The sequence below is a fragment of the Bos indicus genome, chromosome 22 (assembly GCF_029378745.1).
Source record: "Bos indicus isolate NIAB-ARS_2022 breed Sahiwal x Tharparkar chromosome 22, NIAB-ARS_B.indTharparkar_mat_pri_1.0, whole genome shotgun sequence".
Classification (NCBI taxonomy): Eukaryota; Metazoa; Chordata; class Mammalia; order Artiodactyla; family Bovidae; genus Bos; species Bos indicus.
The window spans coordinates 1,054,198-1,080,207 of NC_091781.1; positions in this window are offsets into that span (position 1 = coordinate 1,054,198).

Consider the following 26,010-nt stretch of genomic DNA (forward strand, 5'->3'; position numbering starts at 1 on the left):
AAGCAAGGACGTAAAGTGGTTTATAGAAAAACAACCACAGGAAAACACCGTCTGCTAGAGAAGGGCACAGGGGCACGTAGCAGTGGGCATGGAGTGCAGCCAGGGGTACTTTGCATAGCTGACCTGCTCACAGAAGTTCCAGGCATGTACTCCACAAGGGCCACAGACTGATCCCTAAGCCTTTGTTGAGGAACATTTATGCGGTAGCATGGATCATATTGTCCATTAAAACACAAAACTACCACCAATTTGGAAGACTGCACAGGAATTCTCCCATGAGTTCCCCAAAAGAGGTCAACAGCAATAACCTTCACAGTACATCCTTCCACATGACCTGATGGTATCTCAAGAAGGAGAGATTTGTGGAAACAATTACCTGAAGAGACAGTGTGGCACACAAGTCAATATGGAGTGGGTCCAGTGGGGAGAAAAGGGTGGTTCACCATCCTCCTAGGACAGGTATGTGACATGTCCTGAGCTTGTGATGTGAAGGGTGACATGCAGGATGATTTTATGCTCTTTGGTAGGTACACGGAGGGGTATGTACTCATAAATGTGTTACTTGTTAAGTAAAGAACTGTGTGACTGAGCTAGCAGAAATGATATCCTGAGAGAGCAGAGCTTTTCCCAGACTGGACCCCTTGTAGAGGATGCTTGAGTACTCAGCCTCTGAAGAAAGTGACCCCAGGTCACATCCCGGGCCATAGCCCAAGCAAAAGCTGCCACCACCATCACCACCATAAGAAAAGCAGGAGCAGCCCTGACTCCACTGTACTAGGTACTGTTCAGAAATTCACTTATCTGACCACCCATGAGCAAGGTTACTTGTCTGCCTTTTATGGCAAGATGATGCTGTGGCTAGGAAATGTTAAGTAAATAACTTGCCCAAAGTCTCAAAGCATCCTTGCTAGTCATGAGGCCAGTCTCGAACCCAAACCCTGGCAATGTCCTTCATCACTGTCATACTGCCACTTTTCCAAACCTGAGACACATAGAGACTTTAGGCCTCCAAATTCTATTTCAGAATATTTGGGAAACTTTTTAGAGACAGTACAACCAAAGTTTCTACTTGGCCACCAAATTCCTAGATAAAGCCTCCCTGCACACCAAGAATTTACACATTAAATCTCCTGTTGTCCATCCATTTTCATAACATAGATTTGTTCATTACTTTGCCAGCTACAAATCGGAAACCCTTTTTCTCCTCTGATGAGCAGTTCTCCTCTTTGAAGAGGTTTCTGAGTATTTTAAGTAAGAGTTCAGTCCTTTCTAGAGGGCACATGGCAGAGAATCCCCTGAAACCACACACCCTGTGAAAGGGGAGGAGAAGCCAGGATTATTTGGCAGGGTGACGATGGGAAGGCTTCAAATATTTTAAGTTCCATTTTAGGCAAAAGGCATTTGGCCACCTGTTTTCGCTGGCCTTTGAGGTCAAAGCAAGAACTGAAGAGGAAAAACACCAGAGTGGCAGAGTTCAGAACTTTAAAAATTATCTTTTATAAACTACTGGAGTTTTCTAGAAGTGGGATGAGTTGCCTCCAAGTGGAAAGTGTGTTTGTCTATCGATAGAGAAATTTGGATGCAGAAGCAATACCTGGGAAGCTGTGAATTAAGAGCTGAACTAGATGCCTTCCAATCCTAAAGTTCTATAAGAACATGTGCTTCTAAAACAGGTTTCCACTTCAATGTACACATGCTCAACAGTTCTTTTAAAGATATATTTTGAGAAGATATAAGAACTGCCACTGGGGAGGACATCTCCCCAGCTGGGAAGTAGTTGAGGGTCAGGAGTTGGAGGGAGACATGTTTTCAAATGTCTGTCCTTTTACACGCTTACAATTATTCACTGTGAGCAGGGATCACATGCTTCTGAAAGGTAAGAGTCTATGGCCCCAGAACCCTTGCTGAGGTTCCTGGGAGGTGCTGGTGGCAGGCTTTCCTGATTTCTTCTCCCTTTGAGTCAAGTTGTATGCATCTGACTCTGAGTTGAGGGCTGTCTCTGGTACAGTAGATGCAGCTTCTTCTTCAGGGATAATATACTGACACAGAAGTGCTGAGGCCTTCATTTGTCATTAGTATTCTTACTACTAAAAATTTTGTGTCATTAGTATTTTTCATTATCTCTAGGGTTGATGGTGTGGATCACAACAAACTGTGGAAATTTTTTAAAAAGATGGGAATACCAGACCACCTTGCCTGTCTCCTGAGAAACCTGGATTGGGTCAAAAAGCAACAGTTAGAACTGGACATGGAACAACATACTGGTTCAAAATTGGGAAGGGAGTATGATAAGGCTGTATATTGTCACTCTGCTTATTTAACTTATATACAGAGTACATCATGCTAAATGGCGGGCTGGATGAAGCACAAGCTGGAATCAAGATTGCCAGGAGAAATACCACCAACCTCAGATATGCAGATGATACCATTCTAAGAGCCTCTTGATGAGTGTGAAAGAGGAGAGTAAACAAATGCTCACTTGAAACCCAATATTAAAAAAACTAAGATCAAGGCATCTAGTCTCATCACTTCCTAGTGAATAGAAGGGACAAAATTGGAAGCAGTGACAGATTTTATTTTCTTGGGCTCCAAAATCATTGCACATGGTGACTGCAGCCATAAAATTAAGATGCTTGCTCCTTGGAAGGAAAGCTATGACAAACCTATTCAGTGTATTAAGAAGCAGAGACATCACTTTGCCAACATAGATCTGTATAGTCAAAGCTTTTCCAGTAGTCATGTACAGATGTGAGAGTTGGACCATAAAGAAGACTGAGTGCCGAAGAATTGGTGTTTTCAAATTGTGGTGCTGGAGAAGACTCTCGAGAGTTCCTTGGACTGCAAGGAGGTCAAACCAATCAATTCTAAAGGAAATTAACCTTGAATGTTTATTAGAAAGACTGTTACTGAAGCTCCAGTACTTTGGCCACCTGATGCAAAGAGCCAACTTATTGGAAAAGACCCTGCTGCTGGAAAAGATTGAGGGCAGGAGGAGAGGGGTGACAGAGAATGAGCTGGTTAGATAGCATCACCAATTCAATGGTAATGGATCTGAGCAAACTCTGGGAGATAGTGGAGGAGAGACGAGCCTTGCATGCTCCTGTCCATGCAGTCACAAAGAGTCAGACACAACTTACCAACTGAACAACAACAATAATGCTCAAAAAGCAGGAGCTTGTTTTGAATGCTAGATTCTAGCATTGTTGAGATTTTTGTTAATTAATTTGCACAGGGATCTTGTAGAAAGTTTCTGGACTCTACACAATGCCTTGCTCATGTTAAGGGTTTAAAACTGACACTAAATATTTTATCCAAGGTGTCACTACTTGTCTTGCTAGAAACACTAGCCTAGAGGTTTCAACTGGTGGCCTGCAAACCAAGTTCAGGATGCAGATGTAGTTCTGTGGGGTCCATGTAATATTTCTTCCAATTAAAGTAGTTTATTAATAGCAGCATTTAAAAATCAAGAGATTTCATATTCAAAATGTGGATTTCATGTTTCTTTTGAAAAATGCGAAGTGCTGGCCAACTGGGTGGGCTTTCATGCAAGCTGGCATTTCGAAAGGTGATAACTGTCGTTTTCGGAAAGGACACTGGGTCTCCAACACCACCAAGCCTGATCCAACAGGTCATGGGGCCTGTGTGGCTACTCCTGGCATTAGTGTTTGCAGCCTCAATCTTCCTGATTAAATAGTGCTACTGCCACATTTTAGGTGTGGTTCTCATTATGGGTTTGCTCTCACCGCTACCAATTTCACTGATTTCTCAATGCCATCAAAAAATAGGATTTTTTACCATTCCACTGTAAAAATAATGTCAAATGTAACTAGAAATCTCAATGCCTGCATTTAAGGGAATTGCTATTTTGTCACTGGAGATGAGTGAGGTGTTCTAATGGTGGCACTTAGTTTTGTCACATGCTAAGATCATTTGGCCAGAGAAGGCAATGGCACCCCACTCCAGTACTCTTGCCTGGAAGATCCCATGGACGGAGGAGCCTGGTAGGCTGCAGTCCATGAGGTCATAAGAGTCGGACACGACTGAGCAACTTCACTTTCACTTTTCACTTTCATGCATTGGAGAAGGAAATGGGAACCCACTCCAGTTTTCTTGCCTGGAGAATCCCAGGGATGGGGGAGCCTGGTAGGAGGCCATCTATGGGGTCACACAGAGTCGGACACGACTGAAGTGACTTAGCAGCAGCAGCAGCAGCAGCAAGATCATTTGGCAAGTTCCCACTGCCTTTCCTCTTTAGTAATCTCTCTTGAGACCAATTAATTGTAGCCCAATGAGGAAAAGCAGAGTGTCCATGGCGTCTTGCTGCCCTCACCCCATAGAGGATGGAACCTTCTGTTCCCCCTACAGCCTTGGACTTGTGGAACATGTTACTGGAGAGATTCATGTCATTTCTGGGCAAACTCTTCAGAAGCAGAGTGCACTTCCCCATGACACTTTCCTCTACCTTAGTTGGTGATGGTCCAGAGAGTGGATTCCTTCTCAGCCTGGGCCTGGAATAAGGATGACGGCAGGGAGCAGAGCCTTCAGCTTGTCGCATCTACATGATGGACAGGAAGAGCAGGAGAGAAACTCAGCTTTGCTCAGCTACCTGGATGTCCAGGTTGTTTCTCACTCTATTATACCCTAGCATTACTTAGTTTATACAAGAAGGTCTTCAACACCTAGTTAAATATTTAAATGATATTTTATGAATAATTTGTATTACATTATTTACTTTATGTTTGATACATAAACATTCACACATATATATCTGTGCATGTGTAATATATATTATACACAAGTACACACACACACACATATATGGGGCAGGGGGCATGTGTGAAGTAACCAAATGAATAAGATCTAGAAATTGCCGTTAACTAAATGGACTTTGAGCATGTGTGTGTATGAAAGTTGCTTAGTTCTGGGGATGGAACTTGGCTCTCCTGCACTGCAGACATATTGTTTATTGTCTGAGCCATTGTGAGTTTGAGCATGTTTTATTTATTCAATCTTTCCAACAAAAAGCCTTAGTTTTTGTCTCCATAAATTGTCATTAATTCTTTTTATTTATTTATTTATTTTGCCACTATAGAATTATTATGACAAAATAATGTAGGCAAAGCACCTACCACATAGCAATTGACAAAACTACTGTACACGTTTTTCAGAGCTGTGGGTTGTATATGTAACATTCTTTCATTTCCTGGAGGTTTTCTAAGCCTTCCTCATATGCAGACAGAGCAATAAGCAAACACAGTTCATTGGCTCAGCTCTGAACCCTTAGATGGAGTGGCAGCCCATTAGATTTACCCTTCAGCTAATCTTCATGGTCATATAAACAATCTGGACATAGAATTAGTCTTTTAAAAAACAAAACAAAACAAAACACCCTTTCAGTCTCCCCATGGAACAAGCTAACAACAATGATTTTTTTCCCCTGAGGTTTCTAATGATGAAACTTGGAGGGCCAGTGTTGTTCCTTGCCTTAAAAAAAAAAACCTGTTATTTGTTGCGACAGCTGCGTGGGGAAATGAGCAAATACCCTCCAAGTCTGTGCCCACCATGAGCTCAGCCTGGTTTGCAGGTTCACCAAGCGCCCGCGCCACACAGTGGCTCCCCTGCCTCCCTTCCCTGGGTGCACTGCGCTCCCTTCCCCCTTCGCAGAGAGGCGCGGAGGAGCGCCCGACTGCGGACCCTCAGGCCGGAGCTGTAGTCTGGCCTGGCCATCTGGCCGGATGGCCCGGGAGGACGCGTGGAGGTGGGGGCGCGTCCGGGGTGGGCCACCCTAATGGTTACTCCCAGCTTCTCCTGGGCGTGCATCTGGGCCGCCTGCGGATGTGCTGCGTGTGAGGGGTTCTTCTCTGATGTGGCCAGAGATGATGGTGTGACCCTTTATTGTGATTTTGTTCATAAGGATCTCTTTGTAACTGGGTGTTTTGGCTATATTGCCCATCCCCCACTCTTCCCTCAACTTTTGTGTACTTTAAAAAAATATTTAGCTTTTAAATGAGCAATGAAACAGGACTAGCAGGAGAAATAGGGTAGGGGGGGGAGGTTGGTGATTTCAAGAGGACAGAGGAGAATATTGACTGCTTTCCTTACACCTTCTTTTCTGAGATTTGGGGATATTTCTCGTTTGTTTTTCAAACAGCGATGTAGATCTCCTGCAATGTCTTGAGCTCAGCAGGTGTCACTGGAAAGGGCGTCCCTAAGGTCTATAGAAAGCCCCTCTGAGGGCAGCCAGAAGGAAAGGAGCTGGGCTGAGCTACAGCAGAGCCAGCGAGATGGAATCCAGTTTATCCTCCTAGAAGTGTGGTGGGAACCTTGGACATAGTCCTATCAAGGGAAGTGCCACGTGGTTGTGTTGCAGGGAAAGCGGGGCTCAAGCGAAATAGTCACATTTCAGGTCTTGATTGAGTCCCCGGGAGGGGCACCAAATGAGGGGCCTTGGCTTTGCACAGGAAAGATCTCAAAAGCCAGACAAAGAAAAGTGTAAACAGATTTATTTAGAGTTATACACACTCCATGGTTTCCCAGGTGGTAAAGAATCTGCAAGTCAGTACAGGAGATGTGAGAGACGCAGGTTTGATCCCTGGGTAGGAGAGATCCCCTGGAGTAGGAAATGACAACCCACTCCAGTATTCTTGCTGGGAAAATTCCATGTGCAGAGGAGCCTGATGGGCTACAGTCCATGGGGTTGCAGAGTCGGACCTGACTAAACATAGCACACATGTGTACACACTCCATTGACATAGTGTGGGTCCTCTCAGAAGGCGAAAGGTGACCCCGGGGGATACACATTCTACAGACAGAACACTGTCCATCTCAAAAGGCAAATGGCCAGAGGTGTGAGGGTGGTTAATTTTTATGGGCTGGGTAATTTTATGGGCTAACAAGAGGGAAGATTATTCCAACTCTCTCGGAGAAGGGGTGGTGATTTCCAGAAATTGGGGTACCACCCACTCTTTGGCCTTTTATGCCATCCTTGAAACTGTCATGGCACCTGTGGATGTGTCATTTAGATACTCATGTGTTACAACAAGCATGCAATGAAGCTCATGGTCCACCGAAAGTCAAAGCTTCCTCAATCTTGGACCTAGCTGATCCTTACTAGTTTATACAGTATCTTAAATGGCTATGCCACTCTTCTAAAGGTTGCACCCTGCCCCCTTTCCTCCTGTCTCAGTAGGTAACCACCTTTCACAGTCCCTCTAAACCAACTTTAAACTGACTAAGGCTAGAACTACTTTGAAGAGATCCATGTCTTTTGAAGAAAACACCCCTCTGCTGAACCTGGTGAGGGGAGAAGCTCTCACCTGCTACTTGTTATCTGATAAGAGGGATTTCAACACTGCAAGTCCTCCTACAGATCAGCTGACAGTGCTTTACTGGACGGGGCATCTTTATCTAGCCTTAGAACACCTGATGACTGCAAGTTCCACATAAAGAGTAATTCTAGCCCTAAATTCTGTGGCAACAGGTTTCATGGACCAATCTGGTCGGTGATACACTTTCCCCTAAACCTAAGGGGGCCTCTGAGGTATAAAATATAAAATAAAACACTCTGAAAAAAAGCAGACCTGTGCTTCATATCAAGTTCCATCTGATTGTAGCCCCTGTAGGCATTCCTGGATATAGGTCCTCTGCTCTGAACACTGTTGGGTCAACCTAGGACCAGCTTCAGAAGGCTGTACCTTCTCCAAGGCAGTTTATACACAGAATTGCTAAGTCCTTTCTCTCCAGCAGTAAGCAGAATGTGCTTCTGGTCATCTCCCAAGACAACCCATTGATTTTTCACCTCTTACACCAGCTGTGGGACATGGACCAAGGGAGATTTGATCTTTGCCCTCACGTCCACACCTTGTTTGGGGTTAAGGAGGAGGAAAGTGGGCGGGAGATGGCCTTCAGCTAGTCGAAGTTAACTTGAAGTTGTCTAGTTTGTGTAGTAAACTCCTTAGTTGCCATACTTGCATGCATATGTTTGCTGAGTGATTGCTGTGTGCTGGGTACTACTGTTTAATCTCCTGATTGTTAAGGGCAGTGCTCAGCATGTATTCTAGTGGGTGGAAGACTGCCAATAAAGAGATATTATGGGGAAAGTGCTGTGCGAGAATAATGATGGAAGGGAGGAGCAGGAAGATCAATGAATTTGAAATGAGATGGGGGGAGGGGTGCTCCCTCAGAAGGGAGCAGTGGAGTACAAGAAGGAGAGGCAGTAAGAGTTGACAGAAATTACTGAGGAATCTAGGTGTGAGGGAAAGACAAGAGCCAAGGATGACCTCCAGGTCTTGGTTAGGAAGGGGGTGATGGTAGTCTTTACTGAGATAAGAAATGGAGCGGGGAGGAGAGTTTGAGAAGGAAAAATGAGAGTCTGATTTTGGGACTTGCTATGTTTGAGATACTTTTAGACTTTAGAGTGGAGTACTGGAGAAGTTGGCCTTATGAGTTTGAGCTTCAGGAGAGAGGTCCAGGCAAGAGATAAAAATTGTAATCATCGATATACAGATGCTACTTAGGCTGGAGATTACATAAAATCATAAAGGGATTAGAGGAGGAGAAGTGATCAGAGTCCTGAGCCCTGGGGCCTCTGATGAAGAGACTTGGGAGATAAAGAGGAAGAAGCCAAGGAGACTGAAAAGAAGTGGACTGATCTATGCTGGAGGCAAGTGCGGCTTAAGAAGTTGCAGATCCACCCATGGAATCTGGTACTGGAATGTCGGTGGTGTCCTCGGCCAGAAGTTTCACTGGAGTGGTAGAGCGAGAGTCTGGTTGGAGTGGAGGTTTGGTTGAAATTTCATTAACTTTATAGGAATATTTAAGAAGTATTGATCTCTTTAAAATATTTTCTCTACCTCCTGATAATATTAAATCTTCACATTCAGAAAAATAATGTTTTCCTACTCCCCCGACTCCTTTATTACATAGGCAGACATCAAGTGACACTTTTGCTGTGCTGGGATCTGAAAGGTATCTGTGGAGAGATGGCAGAGGGAGGGGTCTGGTTGCTTCTTCAGGGCAACTATAAGAGGGAATGGAACTCCTGAAGGTCTAAGACAGAACAAGTGTCAGAGGCCAGAACTAGAATGAGCCAGGAGGGGAAGGAGAAAGGAGGGGTGTAGATGAGGAGTCTGCTCATTGGCTTGACTTGGAAGGAGGTGAGATTTCCAAGGATCCTGGCTTTTGATATTTAGCCATGAAGAGATGTGGTGGGTTGTTTGTGTCCACTTATTTTATTAAGTGAAATTAATTTAAACTTTGAGTAAACAAGTGGAATTTCTGAGTATTTTGTTTCAGTTTTAAAAATAAAACTCTCTTTTTTTTAAGATCTGCGTTTAAAAAATTAATGTATAATTTAGATGAAATGAAATACATGTTTTTATGGTTTTATATGGTTTAAGTTTGCATTTCCTTATTGTCTAGTAGTACTGAGCTTTTTGCTCATGTATTTATTGGCCATTTGAGAGCTGTCTTAAGTCTTTATTATCTGTATGTATAAGTAATTCACTTTGCTGCACACCTGAATCTAATACAATGGTGTAAATCAACTATATGCCAATAAAATTTAAAAAAAGAAAGAAGTATTATCAACTTGATGAGGTATTATTTACACATCTGTCTAAAGTGTACAATGTAAGCCCTGTGAATCACCAGCATAGTCAGAATACACATGTACCACCTTGATGGCTCTCTCGTGTTTCTTGGCAAACCCCAGCCCTCTGCGCCTTGCCCCACGTAACTTATGTCACTATAGCACGCATGCTAAGTTGTGTGCAACTCTGCAACCCCATGGACTGTAGCCTACCAGGCTCCTCTGTCCAGGGGATTTTCCAGGCAAGAATACTGGAGTGGGTTACCATTTCCTTTTCCAGGGGATCTTCCCAATCCAGGGACTGAAACTGAGTCTCCTGCAGCTCCTGCATTGCAGGCAGATTCTTTACCGCTGAACCACCAGGAAAGTCTATGTCCCTATGGACTAGTTTGCATTTTCTAGAATTTCTAAAGGAATATAGATTTCAAAAGGAATTAAACAGTATAAAGTACACTTGATCCGTGAACAACACTGGTTTGAAATCTGTGGGTCCACAATACAAATTTTTTAAAATACATATATTGGAAATATTTTTGAGATTTGCAATAATTTTTAAAAACTTACAAGCTGTAGCCTAGACACATCATAGAAATTAAGTTAAAGGCATGACGAGTACATAAAATATAAGTAGATCTGGTCTGTTTTATCATCTACTACCACAAAATATATGGGCTTCCCTGGTAGCTCAGACAGTAAAGAATCTGCCTGTAATTTGGGAGACCTGGGTTCAATCCCTGGGTTGGGAAGATCCCCTGGAGCAGGGCATGGCAACCCACTCCAGTATTCCTGCCTCGAGAATTCCATGGACAGAGGAGCCTGGCAGGCTACAGTCCATGGGGTGGCAAAGAGTCAGACATGACTGAGTGACTAACACTTTCACTAACACTTTCACCACAAAATATAAGCAAATCTGTTATAAAAAATTTTGTTAGAGAATGGCTGCTGTCTGTCCAGACCACCATGATCTTGTCCATCATCTTCAGCATTCTCTGTTCCTGTTCTTCCGCCAGCTCTTCACTCTCACCAAGGGGGTGGTGTGGTTCTACATCACCGGGGCTTCCGGATCCTCGCTGATCTGTGCATAGCGTCTGTCTACAGGGTCAGGCACCTGGAATGCAATCTCAACTCAGACAACTCCTACTGCTTTGCCTACACCCTGGCCTGGGGGGCCTTCTGCCTGACCCTCCTCTGCCGTGTCATCTATATAACCTTGTGGAAGCGTGAATGAGGCCCCAGGGCTGGACAACCAAGGCTCTCAGCACACGCGGGGATGAGGGAAGCAAATCAGAAGCCAGGAAAACAAACAGAAAAAAAAGCTAGCCAAAAAACCCAAACTCAAACCAAACCAAACAGAAAGTTGTATGGGGAGGTGGATAGTGTTGACTGAAGATGTATACAATATTAATGGTGTATAAAACCTATTCATAACACTTTTTACATATATGTACTTAGTATTATTTGCTTTACACGTTGACCATAGCCTTAAATGGTCTGATTGGGTTAAACCTTAAAGTAGCTAAGGACATCCTAACCACATTATCAGGCTCAGTTTTTTTCGTTTGTTTCTTCACTTTTGTTTGTTTTGCCCAGAAAGAAAATAAGTCCATCTCAACCCCTCCCTTGAAGATACCTCCCTTCCACTTCACCTCATTTAGAAAACCAAAGTGTGGTAGAAACTCTGAATGGCCCAAAGCCCTTTTATGTGGGTGACCCAGCCTGTGACACACAGACATGCACTGTCGCCGCCTCTGTGTGCAGGCTTATCTGCACTTGGATGAAAACCCCAAACTGGAGCCCTTGGAGAATCATGGCTTGTGGTTTTGGAATACTTACACTTGACAGGGGTAGGTGAGTGGCTGGGTTAGTGGGGTGTCACAGTCACATGTCTAGGTGAGAAATTTGTGACAAAAACCTACAAAGTGGTGCTGTGTACTTACCATTCCTTATGATCACTAAGTGGTCATGTATGGATGTGAGAGTGGGACCATAAAGAAAGCTGAGCACTGAAGAACTGATGCTTTTGAACTGTGGTGTTGGAGAAGACTCTTGAGAGTCCCTTGGACTGCAAGGAGATCAAACCAGCCAATCCTTAAGGAAATCAGTCCTGAATATTCATTGGAAGAACTGATGTTAAAGCTGAGGCTCCAATAATTTGGCCACCTGATGCAAAGAGCTGACTCATTGGAAAAGACCCTGATGCTGGGAAAGATTGAAGGCAGGAGGAGAAGGGGACGGCAGAGGATGAGATGGTTGGATGGCATCACCGACTTGATGAATATGAGTTTGAGCAAGCTCTGGAAGTGGTGATGGACAGGGAAGCCTGGTGTGCTGCAGGCCATGGGGCTGCAAAGATTCGGACACGACTGAGCGACTGAACTGAACTGATGATCACTAATCTTTTAAACACCTCACTGGAAGTTCACTTAACAATTTTACAACATAACTTTGAACAGAGATCTGAATAATTCTGTGTTTGTAACCACTAGAAGGGGACGACAGAGGATGAGATGGCTGGATGGCATCACCGACTCGATGGACATGAGTTTGGGTAAACTCCGGGAGTTGGTGATGGACAGGGAGGCCTGGCGTGCTGCAATTCATGGGGTCGCAAAGAGTCAGACATGACTGAGCTACTAAACTGAACTGAACCGCTTTTATACCCAACTAGGCATTGGAGAAGGAAATGGCAACCCACTCCAGTGTTCTTGCCTGGAGAATCCCAGGGATGGGGGAGCCTAGTGGGCTGCCATCTATGGGGTCGCACAGAGTTGGACACGACTGACGTGACTTAGCAGCAGCAGCAGGCTGCTATTATTATTATTATAAATAACAAACCACTGGGTTTATCACTTTCACATTTTCCTTATGGTCAGAGCATGAGGACCAATTTGAGACTCCCTGGGACATTGGATTTCCTGGATGCAGCAGAGTCTAGAATGTCCTCTGCCTCCAAGAACTGTCTGGCAATGACTCATACCGGCCACCAACTCTAGAAGTCTATGAGGGGCCCTTCTGATGCCAAGACTCCAGATCTTGTTTTTTCTCTCTTTTTTGCTTTGTGTTTTCTGATTTTATACCAACTATGTGGGCTAAGATGCATTAAAATAAACAGAAGTTTAACTAAAAAAATCTTTTTGTTAAAATTTAGCAAAATGTATACATATACTTGGAGAAGGCAATGGCACCCCACTCCAGTACTCTTGCCTGGAAAATCCCATGGATGGAGGAGCCAAGCACCATTTAAAGTTGAGAGAAATGTAAACCAACAGAAAGATACAGCAGGAAATCAAAACTGCATAAAATGAACTATAGTACATACTGTACTACTGTAATACTTCAGAGCACCTCCTGTTGCTATCATGTGATCTCAAATGTTGGGATTGCTGCTTAAACCTCCCTGTGACTCCCATTAACTCCACATGAGCAGTTTGCCTCTCCAGTAAATTGGGTATCTCAGTAAAAAGTGATTTCTCATGGTTCTTCTGTATTTTTCATCATGTTTAGTACAGTGCTGTAAACCTTAAACAACACCGTGAGACCCATGCCAGAGTGCTCCCACATTACAAGAAAGAGTTGAGTTGCTTGATAGGTACTGTAGGTTAATGTCTGCAGCTGCAGTTGCCACATTTCAGGGTAAATGAATCCAATGCAAGGGTCATTGTAGAAATAAAGATAAATAAAAAGAAGAGAAGAAGAAGGAAATTTGTGAAGCAGTTGCTGCAGCAGGCTCAAAAATGTTGCACTTTTTGTGAAAGACCATTTTCTCTTGTACTGAAAAGGTAGCTTTTCTGTGAGTATGAAATACCTATAAGAAAAGCATTCTATATAGACTCTAATATGATTCCAGAAAAAGTGAAGTCATTATATGACTTAAAACAAAATGAGGTTGAAGGGTCTAAAGCTGGGGAATTTAATGTCATCAAAGGATGGCTTGATAATTTTAGAAATAAGTTTGGCTTTAAAAATGTCAAAGTAATGGGAGAAGCAGCTTCCGCACCAAGAGGCAGCAGATGAATTCCCAAGTGCTGTTAAGGAAATCACTGAGGAGGAAGGATATCTGCCTGAACAGGTTTTTAATGCAGATGAAAGTGCCATATTATGGGCAGGGGAGATGACACAAAGGACATTCAGTGGTAAGGAAGAGAAGCCAGCACCAGAATTTAAGGCAGAAAGGGGCAGGCTAACTCCACTCTTCTGTGCAAATGTAGTTGAGTTTATGATCAGTTTGGCCATTATCTATAAATCTGCTAACCTTGAGCCTTAAAGGAAAAGGTGAACACCAGTTGCCAGTCTTTTGGTTGTACAATGAGATAGCCTGGACAGTGAGAGATTTTCCTGGGCTGGTTCCATCAATGCTTTGACCCTGCAGTCACCAAGTACTGTGCCAGTAAGGGATTGCTTTTAAAAGTTCTTTTAATATTGGAGAATGTCCCTGACTGCCACAAACTCTGTGAGTTCAACATCAAAGGTATTAAAGTGGTCTGCTACTGCTGCTGCTAAGTCACTTCAGTCGTGTCCGACTTTGTGCAACCCCATAGATGGCAGCCCACCAGGCTCCCCCATCCCTGGGATTCTCCAGGCAAGAACACAGGAGTGGGTTGCCATTTCCTTCTCCAATTTAAAGTCGTCTACTTGCCCCCAAACACAACGTCTGTAACTCAGCCTCTAGGTCAGGAGGTCATAAGGACCTCATTATACACAGTACTCTATGCAAAGTATTGTCAAACTATGGAAGAGAACACCAATAGAGAAAACATCATCATGAGAACTTGGAAGGATTACACCATTGAAGATCCCATCATTGTTATAGAAAAAGTCATCAAGCCTGAAACAATAAATTCCTACTGGAGAAAACCGCGTCCAGATGTTGTGCATGACTTCACAGGATTTACAACAGAGCCCATCTAGGAAATCATGAAAGAGATTGTGGATATGGCAACCAAGGTCGGAGGTGGAGGGTTCCAAGTTATGGATCCTAGAGAAATTCAAAAGCTAATAGATGGTACATGAGAGGAATTGACAGACAATGACTTGATGGAGAAGAGCATTTCCCAGCCAGGGCCAGGCGATGAGGGAGACAGGGAAGAAGCAGCACCAGGCAACAAGCTGATGTTGGACAACCCGGCAGAAGGGCTTTGATTACTCAGGACTGCTTTCAACTTCTTTTATGACCTGGATTGTCCACGATATAGGCACTGAAACTAAAGCAAACAGTGAAAGAATGATTCGTACTATATAATATAGAGATACTTTTAGAGAAAAAAACAGCAAAAAAAGTCAGACAGAAATTACAACTTATTTCCATGAAGCTACACCTACCTCTCCTTCCTCCCCTTCCACCTCCTCCACCCCTGGTTAATTTTTAATTAATTTGGCTGTGTTGGGTTTTAGTTGCCACGTGCAGGATCTTCGACCCTCATTGCAGTATGCTGGATTTTTAATTGCAGTATTCAAACTCTTAGTTGCAGCATGAGGGATCTAGTTCCCTGACCAGAGATTGAACCTGGGCCCCCTGCATTGGAAATGGGAGTCTTAGTTACTGAACCACCAGGGAAGTCCCCAACAAGTAAGGTATTTTTTTTTTAAAAAAGCATCTGCAATTCCAATATCAAATTTATGAATATGACTATAAAACTGTATCCCATAAACATTTTGTAACAACTCACTCATTAGTATATAGACTAGGCTACCATAAAGTAATTGCTATTGATTACACTAGGCAACCATAAAGCAATCATATTGATGCTGTTCATTATGAATAATTATATCTGTAAATAAGTATGAATTTATTTTTTAGATTATTTTTTGATGTGTTAGTGTGTTAGTGATATAGTGATATATATAGTGATATAGTGATATTTTTCACTAGTGTTAGTGATACATAAAACATCTACAATATTTTGTGTTACATAAGACAATATTGATGTAGTTGCTGACAGATGATTCATCTTGTAAACAGGCAATGCAAACTTATGGTATCAATAAATGCAGTGCACTGCTGTAAATGTATTTTCTCTTCCTTATGGTTCTCTTAATGAAATTTTATTTTCTTTAGCTTAATTTATTTTAAGGCTATAGTATATAATACATATAACATGCATAATACATGTTAGCTAACTGTTTATGTTATCAGTAAGGCCTCTGGTCAACTGAAGGTTATTAGTCATTACATTTTGGGAGAGTTAAAAGTTCCATGTGAATTTTCAACTCCTGTGTTGTTCAAGGGTCAACTGCATTCTGGGTCTGGCTTTTTTCACTCGGCTTATTGAGATTCATCCATGCTGTTGGTTTTATCAGTAGCTCCTTTTACTGCTGAGTTACTAGTTGTTGTTCAGTTGCCAAGTCTGACTCTTCCTGACACCATGGACTGCAGCATGCCAGGTTTCCCCACCCCTCAACATCTCCTGGAATTTGCCCAAGTTCACGTCCATTGAATTGGTGATGCCTTCCAAGCATCTCATCATCTGTTGCACTCTTCTCCTTCTGCCTTCAGTCTTTCCCAGAATCAGGGTCCTTTCCAATGAGTTGGGTGTTTGCATCAGGTGGCCAAAGTATTGGAGCTCCAGCTTCAGCATCAGTCCTTCCAAAGAATATTCAGGGTTGATTTCCTTTAAGATTGACTGGTTTGATCTCCTTGCAGTTTAGGGGACTCTCAACAGTTTTCTCCAACACTACAATTGCAAGGCATCAATTCTTTGGAACTCTGTCTTTACAGTTGAGCTCTCACCTCTGTACATGACTACTGGAAAGACCATAGTCTTGACTACATGGACCTTTGTAGGCAAAGTGATGCCTTTGCTTGTTAACACACAGTCTAGGTTTGTCGTAGATTTCCTGCCAAGGAGCAATCATTTTCTGATTTCATGGCTGCAGTCACCATCTACAGTGATTTTGGAGCCCAGGAGAAGGAAATCCGTCACTGCTCTTCCTTTCCCCCTTCTGTTTGCCATGAAGTGATGTCACGATCTTAATTTTTTTTTTAATATTGGCTTTTAAGCTATCTTTTTCACTCTCCTTCTTCACCCTCATCAAGAGGCTAGTTCCTGTTCACTCTCTGCCCATAGAGTGGTATCATCCGCATATCTGAGGTTGTTGATATTTCTCCCTCCAATCTTGATTCCAGTTTGTAACTCATCATCCTTCTCATGATGTGCACTGCGTATAAGTTAAATAAACAGGGTGACAATAAACAGCCTTGTCATACTCCTTTCTCAATCCTGAACCAGTCAGCTGTTCATAGTTGAAAGTTACTCATCCTGGACAAACCACGTTTTGTTTATTCACTCATCAGCTGTTGGACCTCCAATTGTTTCCAATTTAGGGCTATTATCAATATCAATAAAACTGCTATGAATATTCATATACAAATCTTTGGATGGACATATGGTTCTATCTCACTTGGGTAAATACCCAGGAGGAGAACACTGAGTTGAAGGGCAAATGCCTGTTATGCTGCTCCATATTCCTCTTCTGTGTGCCATGTCCACCATAAAGCTGATGTATTTTGGTAGGGCTGCCAAGTTTACTCTTAAAGGAATTAATTCTGTAGCACTTGTCCAAATGCCACCTTCAAATGAGACAAATAGACACCCTGATGTGGTGCTTCTGTCTTTCGACCTTTCAGGGAGGAGGTCAGGCTGCTGCCTAGGAAGTTGGCCCTTGTGTGATATGGAGAGGGTCTTGATAGTCCTTCTGGGCCTTCCTGGTGTGGGATGAAGCCTCAGTCTTATTTCCCTGATGCTTAGAGCTTGTTCACAACTCCTTTCTGACTGTTCACAGGCTAAAGGAACTTGAACAATTCTCAAGTTCCACAGAAACTTTTACAAGTGACTTAATGAAGAAAACTGGTTTTTATTTGAAGTTAGTAAATTTACAATTGTTTGGTTATTTTTATTAGTGACTTTTTTTTTTATATTGGTGTTGAAGCAATGCATTCAGCCCCAGATTTACCATGGCTAAGATATTATCAAACATTTTTTTTCTCCCTTAGCAAATGTGCAGTGTTTCTCAAACATCATTTCTATTAGCTCTTTCAGATCTCTTAGTTTTTCGGGCTCCAAAGAGAGAAACTAAAGCCCAGGTACTAAACATGGGATAAGAAGTTTGAGACTTTTTCACTTGCAAATGGTAGGGGGAAAAAAAGTCCTCAAACATGGACTTATTGAAGGCAAAAAAAGGGCGGGGGTGGGCAGGAGAGGAATTTACAGACTGGGATACTGAAAAGCTGAATGAGTGTTGGCAAGTATAGCCTGTGGCCAGCTCTGGCCTATGGCCTGTTGTAAAGCCAGCAAGCTAAGAACAGTTTCTAATGATTGCAGGAAAAAATCAAAAGAGAATAAGAATTTTATGAAATTCACATTTCAGTGTCTAAAAATAAAACTGTCTTGGAGCATAGTTCTTCATAGTTTACATATTACCAGTGGCTACTTTTTTGCTGTGAGAGCAGCTGACTTGCCACAATAGAATCCATAGGCCCACAAAATCTAACTTATTTGTTAGTCGGCCCTTTTCCAGAAGTTTTCAGCCTTGCCCTGGAAGCACGATGGCATCAGCACTCAGATTACTCCACAGATATCATCTCACTCTCTCCCACTATTTATTTTCTTTATGTGGCTTCATTTCCATCTTGTGAGGGCAACAGGGCAGAAACAGCACACACTTACTTTCTATCCTCTCAGCCAAGAGAAAAGGAAAAAGAGTTTCTTCTCACCTAGTCCAATGAACCAGACCGAGTCCCACTGACCTGACTGTGTCCATCTGTGTGCCAGTCACTTTCACCAGGGGAATGAGCTCTGACTGCCCAGACTTGGACCACTTGCCCACCCAGGGAGCTGGGGGAGGGGGTGGTCTGCTCTGCCCTGAGCACCTAGATGAGGTGGAGGTGGTATGCTAAGACAGCATGCTGCTGCTGCTGCTAAGTCGCATCAGTCGTGCCCGACTCTGTGCGACCCCATAGACAGCAGCCCACCAGGCTCCGCCGTCCCTGGAATTCTCCAGGCAAGAATACTGGAGTGGGTTGCCATTTCCTTCTCAGCATACTTAGGTGCTATTATCAGGAAGAGTGTTGGATCCTGGACCAACCCAAGCTATCTAAATCTACTGGAGGTGGTTGTCAGGTCTCGAAGAAATCTCTCTTATGGGAGAAGGGAAAGTTAGAGATAAGAATAGGAAAGACAGTCCGGAGCTGATCAAGTTATACATCTTAGATCTATGCATAACTGCTTCCAGTCCTATTTGTCAGACAAATAGCACACATTTGTCAGACATTTAAACTCTACTCTTACTCACATTAAAAAACTTAAAAGTTGGAGGAGATCAAGATGGTGGAGTAGGGGGAGCTGAGCTTTCCTCTCCCCATGCACACATCAAAAATACATCTGCATGTGGAACAGTTCTCACTGAAACAACCTGAAGTCAGCAGGAAGGCTCTGTTACAACCAAGGCTGTAAGAAATATCCACATGGACTCGGTAGGAAGGGAAGAGAAGCAATGGGGTTGGAACCTGCACAACAGGAGGGGTCACAGAAGAGGAAGGGGTTATACAGAGTCAGGGATCCTCCTTGGGAAGCAAGGGGTTCCAGACACATATTGAGGATTCCATCCCTGACATCCAACACCAGGAAGGTGACCCCTCTTGGCTGGTTTGAAATCCAGTGGGGCTTACAGGAGGGCTGTAAGAAACCAAAACTCTGCTTGTGAAGAGTGCACACGCCTGCTCACTCCTGAAACAAGGGGGCAGGAAGCAGATTGAAACTGCCTGGGGCTCTGGCCTGTTTCCCACGACCACCCATGTGTGCCACCTGCCTGTGCAGGCTCCTGCCCTGCCCTCCCGCTCTGGTGCAGCTCCCTGCTAGGGCAAAGCTGCTGTTGCCCTGGAGAGAGCCCAGCTGTGTGTACCCATGCCTGCATCTGGACAGAGCAAGTGCAGCCCTTGTTGGTGGAGGCATTGGATGTGGAACGGCTAGAGCTCTGACTTGCATACTGGGACCGTCCCAGTGTTCATACCCCAACCTGCACTAGGCACCCACTTTAGCCCTACTTGTTTTAGCACAGCTTTCGATGGGGGGTGAAGATGAGGTTGTTGGGGGAGAGCACACACTTAGAAGGAACAGAACCAGCTTGGACGTGGCCACAGGGCTTCTGCTGCAGCACCTCAGGACTTAACTCATCCCTGATAGTGTAGTGACAGCCACTGAACATAGGAGAAGCTCTAGCTCCCTGTTCTGGCTCAGTCCTTCCTTCTCAAGCCCCACCTCCCACCACGGTGACACTCTGGGGGGAAATGTGGCCTGTGCTCACTCTAGCTCCCCCATGAAAGCTACTGGGCACATGCAGTCTGCATCAGGATGCTCCCACATAAGGGCACATCTTTGAGACCAGGATAGGTAACTATTTCACCAAGTTTCATAGAGACAGAAAGTTAAAATGAGAAGACAGAAGAGTTTTTCTTTTTCTTTTTCAAATGGAAGAGCAAAAGTCTGACACTGTTTCCCCATCTATTTGCCATAAAGTGATGGGATCAGATGCCTTGATCTTAGTTTTCTGAATGTTGAGCTTTAAGCCAACTTTTTCACTCTCCACTTTCACTTTCATCAAAAGGCTTTTTAGTTCCTCTTCACTTTCTGCCATAAGGGTGATCTGCATATCTGAGGTTATTGATATTTCTCCTGGCAATCTTGATTCCAGCTTGTGCTTCTTCTAGCCCAGCGTTTCTCATGATGTACTCTGCATGTAAGTTAAATAAATAGGGTGACAATATACAGCCTTGACGTACTCCTTTTCCTATTTGGAACCAGTCTGTTGTTCCATGTCCAGTTCTCTTTGTTGCTTCTTGACCTGCATATAGGTTTCTCAAGAGGCAGGTCAGGTGGTCTGGTATTCCATTCTCTTTCAGAATTTTCCAGTTTATTTGATCCACACAGTCAAAGGCTTTGGCATAGTCAATAAAGCAGAAATAGATGTTTTTCTGGAACTCTCTTGCTTTTTCCATGATCCAGCAGATGTTGGCAATTTGATCTCTGGTTCCTCTGCCTTTTCTAAAACCAGCTTGCACATCAGAAAGTTCACGGTTCACATATTGCTAAAGCCTGGCTTGGAGAATTTTGAGCATTACTTTACTAGCGTGTGAGACGAGTGCAATTGTGCGGTAGTTTGAGCATTCTTTGGCATTGCCTTTCTTTGGGATTGGAATGAAAACTGACCTTTTCCAGTCCTGTGGCCACTGCTGAGTTTTCCAAATTTGGTGGCATATTGAGTGCAGCACTTTCACAGCATCATCTTTCAGGATTTGAAATAGCTCATATATATAGAACTAGGCAAAACTCATTAGGATGAGGAACTAGGGGGAAAATAGGAGTTTTGGTAGGCCTGGATCTGACCTTGGCTGGTGGGTTAACTGAAGCAGGGGTCTGATACCCCACATTGGGGCAATTGTCTGATTCAGAGAAGAAACATTTAAGGCTGAGAGTGAAACAGCTGATCTGTGGCAGCCTAAATAGAATGAGAATCAGACAGTCCTTGCCACAGCCATACATACTCCAAACAGGGATGCAGGTCCCCTGGAAGGTGCAGCAGCTGGGAGCTGGAGTTTAGGGATTGTGGAGCAATCCCAGAGCGAGGGCTGCTATTGACTGGGGAGAGACAGATTGAGGGGATGTGAGGGAGGAGACTATGGTGGGAAATGCCTGTGGAGAAAAGCCAGGCAGCTATGGAAGCAAGGCAATACTGCTGAGTCATGCATATGGGGGTGGAGCCATCCCCGTAGCCTCTCTGTCCGCACACACCAGCATCAGCAGCTGAACAATAGAGAAGCTGGCCCATCAAATGGCTGACGCACTGAACTACAGAGTAAAACCCTAGCCAGGGTGCCCCTTTAAGTGCCCGGTGCACCGATCTACAGAGTAGGACCCCAGCCAGAGGGGTCCTCTATGTGCTTGATGCACTGAACAACAGAGAAGGACCCCAGGCAAGGGAGCCCTCTAAGTGCCTGAATGGGCAGAGCTATGGAGAAAGACTGGCCGAAGAGGCCTTTTGATTGCCAGCTACAAGAGGCTCAAAAAAAGACTCTGAAAGGGCCATAACTCCTGCAGAGGAGGTAGGCTGTGTCCCTGCACACTCAGAATCACCAGAGACCCTGCAAGCCAAGTAACTGTGCCACCTTCATGCTCAATTCTCACTGGGGCAGAGCTGCCACAGACAAAAATAGTCTCGCATCTGTGCTTGCAGGGTCGCTTCAGTAGTGTTCGACTCTTTGCGACCCTGTAGACTGACTTCCAGGCTTCTCTGTCAGGGAGGGAGATTCTCTAGGCAATAATACTGGAGCGTATTGGCCAATACTAGTTGCCATACCTGTTTAAAGCACTATATTTCCTGTTGTCCTAGCCACCAACTCCCCTGAGTACCTGGTGCTGCCAGAACCCGTGCAACCCAAGCAGCTTCACCACCTTGACACATGTGCTCCAGGGCAGACTCAGGAGCAAGTCCCAGTGGGTGACCCACATGCAGAGGTGGAAATAAAGCCACAGTTGAAATTCAGGGGCAGTGTGGCTAAAGAAGAAGACCCAAAACCTTCCCACCAGCTGTACAAGCTGCAGATTAAATCCACATGATCAACTAGGCAAACTCTGTGTCTATGGAATATATAAAAGGCCATTGAGAGCTCTCACAAAAGAAAACACACTAGTTCTGATAGCTGTGGACATTGGAGGCGAGAACACACAGGAATAGGACCAGATTAGAATCTCAGCTCCCCCCACAGTAGGTCCGGAGATTAGCACAGTGTTGGAGGGCATCCTAGGAAGGTGATGGGGACTGTGACTCCCAGCGAGGGAAAGGACTCTGACAACAGTGACTCAAGAAAAACATTTATTATTCTTATGTTTTGACTTGTTCTGTAGAATCTTTTTGATTTTTTTTCTTATTTTGTCCTCCCCCACCCATTGTAGTTGTTGATTTTATTGGCACTATGAAATCTAATTAAACTTTTGAGCTTTTAAAATATTTTTCTCAGTCACATTTTTTATTGTTGATATAAACCTCTCTCTCTCTATGTTGGGCTTTTGCAGTTCTGTGGAGTTTTCCCTTATTTTATTTTCTTTTTTATTAATTTTACTTTTTTAAACCTATTATTATTTTTTCTACATTTATTCCTTTGTTTGCTTTTTCTACTGTTATTTTCCCCTTGCAGTTAGTCTTTAATGTATATAAATCTTCTTTATCTGTCTCTATTTAACCTTGCATATCAACTTTTTCTTTCTTTATTTTCTTTCTTTTCCCCTTAACAAGTTTGTTAATTTTGTTTTCATTACTTTATTCACCACTTGGCACCTTGCTTTAGTTTTGTTTTCCAGTTTGTGCTTTAGTTAGTTTTGTTCTGGTAGATATAATTTTTGGTTTCCTTTGTTTGCCAGGTCAATCAGTTGTACTTTATTTTTGTTGAAATGTTTTGATTTTGCTTATGGATGTATATATATATGTGTATATTCAGTCACACTCTTTGTTGTTGTTGTAAACCTCTGCCTCTACGTTGGGCTTTTGCATTTCTGTGGAGTTTTACTTTTTTTTTCTTTCTTCTTCCTTTTATCTTTTCTCATTCTTATAATTTTAATTTTTTTAAACTTATTATGTTGTTTCTACATTTATTCCTTTGTTTGCCTTTCCTGCTGCTCTTTTCCCCTTGCAATTAATCTTTAATGTATAAAATCTTCTTTATTTACCTCTATTTAACTTTGCATATCTATTCTTTTCTTTTCTTTCCTCTCAACACATTTGTCAGTTTTCTTTTCACAGCTTTATTCCCCAACTGACACCTTGCTTTTGCTTTGTTTTCCAGTTTGGGCTTTAGTTAATTTTATTCTAGTAGATAAAATTTTTGGTTTCCTTTGTTTGCCGGGTCAATCTATTGTACTTTATTTTTGTTGGACTGTTTTGATTTTGCTTGTGGGTATATATATATGTGTGTATATTCAGTCACATTTTCATTGTTGTTATAAACCTTTCCCTCTATGCTATGCTTTTGCAGTTCTGTGGAGTTTGCCTTTTTTTTTTTTCTTTTTCTTTCTTCTTTTCTCTTTTTTGTAATTATATTTCTTTAAACCTATTATATTTTTTCTACATTTATTCCTTTGTTTGCCTTTCCTGCTGTTCTTTTCCCATTGCAGTTAATCTTTAATGCAAATAAATCTTCTTTATTTACCTCTATTTAACTTTGCATATCTATTCTTTCTTTCCTTTCCTCTCAACATATTTGTTATTTTGGTTTTCATTGCTTTATTCCCCACTTGGCACATTGCTTTAATTTTCTTTTCCAGTTTGTGCTTTAGTTAGTTTTGTTCGGAGAAGGCGATGGCACCCCACTCCAGTACTCTTGCCTGGAAAATCCCATGGATGGAGGAGCCTGGTAGGCTGCAGTCCATGGGGTCGCTAAGAGTCGGACATGACTGAGCGACTTCACTTTCACTTTTCACTTTTCACTCTCATGCATCGGAGAAGGAAATGGCAACCCACTCCAGTGTTCTTGCCTGGAGAATCCCAGGGACGGAGGAGCCTGATGGGCTGCTGTCTATAGGGTCGCACAGAGTCAGACATGACTGAAGCAACTTAGCAGCAGTAGCAGCAGCAGTAAATATAAGTTATGATTTCCTTTGTTTGCCAGGTCAATTTACTGTACTTTATTGTTTTTGGACTGTTTTGCCTTTGCACATGGGTGTATATTGCATTGTTTTAAGTATTATTTGCCTGATTTTGTAACAGCCATTTGTCTGGGGTTCATCTTTGGTTTCTCATTTTGGGGCATTTGTTTTAATCTCACCTATGCCATAACAAACCACTGTGGAATCTTTGTTCCTGACCAGAGATCCAGCCCCGAGACTTTGGAGTGGGAGCACTGAACCCAAGACTCTAGACCACCAGAGAACTAACTCTAGGGAGTAGAAGAAAACAGTAAGATGGGAAAGACTGGAGATCTCTTCAAGAAAATTAGAGATACTATAGGAACATTTCATGCAAAGATGGGCTCAATAAAGGACAGAAATGGTATGGACCTAACAGAAGCAGAAGATATTAGCAAAAGGTGGCAAGACTACACAGAAGAACTGTACAAAAAAGATCTTCCTGACCTGGATAATCACAATGGTGTGATCACTCACCTAGAACCAGACATCCTGGAATGAGAAGTCAAGTGGGCCTTAGAAAGCATCACTATGAACAAAGCTAGTGGAGGTGATGGAATTCCAGTTGAGCTATTTCAAATCCTAAAAGATGATGCTGTGAAGGAGCTGCACTCAATATGCCAGCAAATTTGGCAGTGGCCACAGGACTAGAAAAGGTCAGTTTTCAATTCAATCCCAAAGAAAGGCAATGCCAAACAAAGCTCAAACTACCACACAATTACACTCATCTCACACACTAGTAAAGTAATGCTCAAAATTCTCCAAGCCAGGCTTCAGCAATATGTGAACTGTGAAATTCCAGATGTTCAAGCTGGTTTTAGAAAAGGCAAAGGAACCAGAGATCAAATTGCCAACATCCACTGGATCATTGAAAACGCAAGAGAGTTTCAGAAAAATATCTATGTCTGCTTTATTGAATATGCCAAAACCTTTGACTGTGTGGATCACAATAAACTGTGGAAAATTCTTAAAGATAGGGGAATACCAGACCACCTGACTTGCCTCCTGAGAAATCTGTATGCAGGTCAGGAAGCAACAGTTAGAACTGGACATGGAACAACAGACTGGTTCCAAATAGGAAAAGGAGTACGTCAAGGCTGTATATTGTCACCCTGTTTATTTAACTTATATGCAGAGTACATCATGAGAAACACTGGGCTGATGAAGCACAAGCTGGAATCAAGATTTCCAGGAGAAATATCAATAACCTCAGATATACTGATGACACCACACTATGGCAGAAAGTGAAGAAGAACAAAAGAGCCTCTTGAAAGTGAAAGAGGAGAGTGCAAAAGTTGACTTAAAGCTCATCATTCAGAAAGCTAAGATCATGGCATCCAGCCCCATCACTTCATGGCAAATAGATGGGGAAACAGTGGCTGACTTTACTTTTTGGGCTTCAAAATCACTGCAGATGGTGACTGCCATCATGAAATTAAAAGACTCTTACTCCTTGGAAGAAAAGTTATGAGCGACCTAGACAGCATATTAAAAAGCAGAGACATTACTTTGCCAATGAAGATTCATCTAGTCAAGGCTGTGTTTTTTCCAGTAGTCATGTATGGATGTGAGAGTTGGACTATAAAGGAAGCTGAGTGTCGAAGAATTGAAGCTTTTGAACTATGGTGTTGGAGAAGACTCTTGAGAGTCCCTTGGAGTGCGAGGAGATCCAACCAGTCCATCCTAAAGGAGAGAAGTCCTGGGTATTCATTGGTAAGACTGATGGTGAAGCTGAAACTCCAATACTTTGGC